We start from the raw sequence: 6,360 nt of genomic DNA, 5'->3' as shown, positions 1-6,360 counted from the left end.
CCCCCTCCCCTCCTCTCCCTCGCTGCCCTTGGGGTCTGCCAGACCCCTCAGCCCCTCCTTGCGGCCCCACCTCCTGCCCACCTCAGTCCCGCCCCTCTGTGGGTGGGCGGGGGGCTTCACCATGAGGCTTTCGCCCCCTCCCAGCAGAGCATGGCCCTGACGGGCATTGGCGCCAATCCCACTTCTACCTGCGATGTGACTTTGGCCCAGTGCGTCCCTTCCTGCCTCAGTTTCCCCATCTGAACAACAAGCCTACGAGCCCCATTGTGCAGGCTGCCTGTCTGGGGGCCGCCCGGGGGATGCTGGGCGGGAGTTCTGGGGTTCGGGAGACACTGGTGGGTCGGGCAGTTGCTGGAAGAATGAGGTGGGAGGGGCAGCAAGGACGGGGGTGGAAGTGCGTCAGGTGGTAGGCGGGGCTTCCGCCTCACGTGCGCGCAACGCCATTGGCTCTGGCCTCTGCCTATAGCACTGAAGGCCGCACATGCCAGGTGCTCCCTGGAAAATCGTTTGTTCTCACTAATTGTGCACTTTCTCTTACACCTTGGGGATACAGTTGTAACGGAGACACCACAGTCGTTCTCACAGGCTCGTGCCCTGATGGGAGACAGACAGGAGACAAGCAATGACAGACTGTCTTCTAGGGGAGACGCAGTGGAGCCTGGAGGGCGCCAGGGCCCGGGTCTGCAGGGCCGCGGGCCGCAGCGCTCTTCAGCCAGAGAGGCGCGGGGCAGAGCGTGCGAGAAGGCCGCACATGCGCAGGTTGGCCCGGAGCTGACCCGGCACCTTCCACGTCACAAAGGAACGTGTGTGTGCAGCAGAGTGCCGGCAGGCACGGCGCAGGCACTGGGAATGGGCAGCTGTGTGTGCACAAAGGATGCGGGAAGCCAAGGGGAGGAGGCAGGGTGGACAGCTGCCGGCCTTCCCGATGGGGAGACGGACCCCAGCCCGAGCACCCCGGGAGCGCACAGGGGCGCTTTGCTCATGCAGCGAAGCACACACGCACAAATGGGAGACGAGGTCTAGGCCCAAGGTGCTCCTCAGCAGCCTGCGGCGTCCCTCCCTCCCCTGCCCGCTGCCTCTCGGGGCAGGGCCTGGTCTAGGCAGGAATCCCAGAAATGGAGGGACATGGGACAAGTGCTCCACAGGGTGGAAGAGCACAGCACAGGTGAGGTGGGGCCCACACAGTACCTGCACACACACAGTACCTGCACACACACAGTACCTACACACACAGTACCTGCCCACACACAGTACCTACACACACAGTACCTATCCACACACAGTACCTACCCACACACAGTACCTACACACACAGTACCTACCCACACACAGTACCTACACACACAGTACCTGCACACACACAGTACCTGCCCACACACAGTACCTACACACACACAGTACCTACACACACAGTACCTGCCCACACACAGTACCTGTCCACACACAGTACCTGTCCACACACAGTCCTGCACACACACAGTACCTGCCCACACACAGTACCTGTCCACACACACAGTACCTATCCACACACAGTACCTGCACATACACAGTACCTGCACACACACAATACCTGCACACACACAGTACCTGTCCACACACAGTACATGCCCACACACAGTACCTACCCACACACAGTACCTGCCCACACACAGTACCTGTCCACACACAGTACCTGTCCACACACAGTCCTGCACACACACAGTACCTGCACACACACAGTACCTGCCCACACACAGTACCTGCACACACAGTACCTGCACACACACAGTACCTACCCACACACAGTACCTGCCCACACACAGTACCTGTCCACACACAGTACATGCCCACACACAGTACCTACCCACACACAGCCACACACAGTACCTGTCCACACACAGTACCTGCCCACACACAGTACCTGCCCACACACAGTACCTGTCCACACACAGTCCTGCCCACACACAGTACCTGCCCACACACAGTACCTGCCCACACACAGTACCTGCACACACAGTACCTGCACACACACAGTACCTGCCCACACACAGTACCTGCCCACACACACAGTACCTGCACACACACAGTACCTGCACACACACAGTACCTGCACACACAGAGTACCTGTCCACACACAGTACCTGTCCACACACAGTACCTGCACACACACAGTACCTGTCCACACATAGTACCTGCACACACAGTACCTGTCCATACACAGTACCTGTCCACACACAGTACCTGCACACACAGTACCTGCACACACAGTACCTGCACACACACAGTACCTACCCACACACAGTACCTGTCCACACACAGTACCTACCCACACACAGTACCTGCACACACACAGTACCTGCCCACACACAGTACCTGCCCACACACAGTACCTGTCCACACAGAGTACCTATCCATACACAGTACCTGTCCACACACAGTACCTGTCCACACAGTACTTGTCCACACACAGTACATGTCCACACACAGTACCTGTCTACACACAGTACCTGCCCACACAGTACCTGCCCACACACAGTACCTGCCCACACAGTACCTGTCCACACAGTACCTGTCCACACACAGTACCTGTCCACACACAGTACCTGTCCACACACAGTACTTGTCCACACACAGTACATGCCCACACACAGTACCTGTCCACACACAGTACCTGCCCACACAGTACCTGCCCACACAGTACCTGTCCACACACAGTACCTGCCCACACAGTACCTGTCCACACACAGTACCTGCCCACACAGTACCTGTCCACAAAGTACCTGTCCACACACAGTACCTGCCCACACACAGTACCTGCCCACACAGTACCTGTCCACACAGTACCTGTCCACACACAGTACCTGCACACAGAGTACCTGCCCACACACAGTACCTGCCTACACACAGTACCTGCCCACACACTGTACCTGCCCACACACAGTACCTGCACACACAGTACCTGCCCACACACACAGTACCTGCCCACACACAGTACCTGCACACACACAGTACCTGTCCACACACAGTACCTGCACACACACAGTACCTGTCCACACACAGTACCCGCACACACACAGTACCTGTCCACACACAGTACCTGTACACACACAGTACCTGCACACACACAGTACCTGTCCACACACAGTACCTGTCCACACAGTACCTGTCCACACACAGTACCTGTCCACACATAGTACCTGCACACACAGTACCTGTCCATACACAGTACCTGTCCACACACAGTACCTGCCCACATAGTACCTGCCCACACAGTACTTACACACACAGTACCTGTCCACACACAGTACCTGCACACACAGTACCTGTCCATACACAGTACTTGTCCACGCACAGTACATGCACACACAGTATCTGTCCATACACAGTACCTGCCCACACACAGTACCTGTCCACACAGTACCTGTCCACCCACAGTACCTGTCCACGCACAGTACATGTACACACAGTACCTATCCACACACAGTACCTGTCCACACAGTACCTGTCCACACAGTACCTGTCTACACACAGTACCTGTCCACACACAGTACCTGCCCACATAGTACCTGCCCACACACAGTACCTGTCTACACACAGTACCCACACAGTACCTGCACACACACAGTACCTGCCCACACACAGTACCTGTCCACACAGTACCTGTTCACACAGAGTACCTGCACACACAGTAACTGCCCAAACATATTATCTGTCCACACACAGTACCTGTCCACATAGTACCTGTCCACACACAGTACCTGTCCACACACAATACCTGCCCACACAGTACCTGTCCACACAGTACCTGTCCACACACAGTACATGCACACACAGTACCTGTCCACACACAGTACCTGTCCACATAGTACCTGTCCACACACAGTACCTGTCCACACACAATACCTGCCCACACAGTACCTGTCCACGCAGTACCTGTCCACACACAGTACCTGTCCACACACAGTACCTGCCCACACACAGTACCTGCCCACATAGTACCTGCCCATACACAGTACCTGCCCACACAGTACCTGTCCACACACAGTACCTGTCCACACAGTACCTGTCCACACACAGTACCTGCCCACACACAGTACCTGTCCACACAGTACCTGTCCACACACAGTCCTGTCCACACAGTACCTGTCCACACACAGTACCTGCCCACACACAGTACCTGCTGACACCGTACCTGTCCACACAGTACCTGTCCACACATAGTACCTGCGCACACACAGTACCTGTGCATACACAGTACCTGCCCACACAGTACATGTACATACAAAGTACCTACCCACACACAGTACCTGCCAACCCAGTACCTGTCCACACAGTACCTGTCCACACACAGTACCTGTCCACACACAGTACCTGTCCACATAGTACCTGCACACACACAGTACTTGCCCAGAGAGTACCTGTCCACACACAGTACCTGTCCATACGGTACCGGCCCACACACAGTACCTGTCCACACACAGTACCTGTCCACACACAGTACCTGCCCATACAGTACCTGTCCACACACAGTACCTGCCCATACAGTACCTGTCCACACAGTACCTGTCCACATAGTACCTGCCCACACAGTACCTGCTCACATAGTACCTGACCATGCCCCATGGGCAAGAGTGAAGTTATTCTAGAAATTTTGATTCCTGTACCTGACACGTCACAGTGGACGGTCCTCACATCACAGTGGACGGTCCTCACGTCACAGTGGACGGTCCTCACATCACATCTGGACGGTCCTCATGTCACAGTGGATGGTCCTCACGTCACATCTGGACGGTCCTCACATCACAGTGGACGGTCCTCACGTCACAGTGGACGGTCCTCACAGCACAGTGGACGGTCCTCACAGCACAGTGGACGGTCCTCACGTCACATCTGGACGGTCCTCACGTCACAGTGGACGGTCCTCACGTCACAGTGGACGGTCCTCACGTCACAGTTGGACTGTCCTTGGAGTGTCTTTTCCAGGCGCTAGAGGAGCAATTGATCCCCAGGGAAGTCCAGAATCTTCTATAATGCTAGAGCTGGGGTAACCAATTATTCTGTTGCCCAAGACTGCGGGGGTTCTCAGTGCTTGAAGCTGGGAATGTCCAGGGGGATACCTAGAGCTTCTTGTCTCCTCTTACAACAAATCCATCCATCCATCTGCTTCCCATCATCCATTCATCCATCCACCCACCTACCAATCCATCTTCCCATCAGTCATCCATCCACCCATCCATCCATTCATCCACCCACTCACCCACCCACCCATCCATGCATGAATGCATCCACATATCTATTCATCCTTAATCCATAAATTCACCCACTTTTCCCTCCCATAGTCCCTTGGCACTGCTCTAGATGCTGGGGATGAGCCAGTCATGAGGTTGGACTTGGAGCTCCTGGTCTGGAGAGACCCAGGACCCTTGGGTGGGTGTTCAGAGCTGCCTCTCCCCCCACCTTTGACTCCAGACAAGTGACAGCCTTCCAAGGGTGACACTTTCCCAGAGCGGCTCAGCTGGCTGCCCTCTCCAGGAAGCAGTCTCCATCCAAGAAGGCAGAGCACGAAGAGGCAGAGAACAGAGTCCTGACTCCCTGTTGTCCAGAGAAGGAAGAAGCTGGGGGGGGGTCTGTGGGGACCAGCCTGGGGGAGGTAAGGCTGCCGCTGGGACCCCACTGTCTCTACCCCACAGTTTACGGAGAGCGGGGGGTGGGCAGCTGTCCTGCTCAGGACACACCACAGACAGACACCTCGCCTCACATCTGCCCTGGAACTGGGGCAGAGGGAGGCCTTCTCTGACCGTTCCTGCTGAGCCGCATTCTCTGTAAGGTCGGCGCAGGTGACCGCCCGGGGGCAGGCGCTGCGGGGTGTCAGGACGTCTGGAGGTGCGGGCACTCCCATGGCGATGAAGGGGGCTTGGGGGATGGCTTCGGTGACTGCAGCCTGAGAAGACCACAGCCTTGCCTGAGGCCACACGGGCCAAGCCCCACTGAGCCCACGGGTGACAAAGACCCCCGTGGGCCCCTGGGGGGGTCTCCAGGCCCTGGAGACTTTTGTCCTCTGGCCCAGTCTTCAGACTGACCCTTAACTTCAAGGAGAGCCGGCCTTCTGGCAGAAGCCCCCCCTCAATCCCCACAAACGGGTGGGTGGGGAGCTAGGGTGACAGGGCCAGGCCTGGACAGCTGCATCTGGGGCCGTGGGGGGGCAGCCCCTCCCCCAGCAGCGCCGCACCACTGCGCCTGCGCGCGCACGGACACGCGCTGTTCCCTCCACATCTCTCCCCCAACCTTGGAGCCATTCAGAGACGCTTCCAGAAGAAACTAGACCCCACCCCCAACCAGTGGGTGCGATTGAGGTTCGGGGCCACCTTTCCCGCGGCGGCG

This window comes from Dipodomys ordii, unplaced genomic scaffold, assembly GCF_000151885.1.
Source record: "Dipodomys ordii isolate 6190 unplaced genomic scaffold, Dord_2.0 Scaffold87, whole genome shotgun sequence".
Classification (NCBI taxonomy): domain Eukaryota; kingdom Metazoa; phylum Chordata; class Mammalia; order Rodentia; family Heteromyidae; genus Dipodomys; species Dipodomys ordii.
This window is presented reverse-complemented; position numbering follows the sequence as displayed.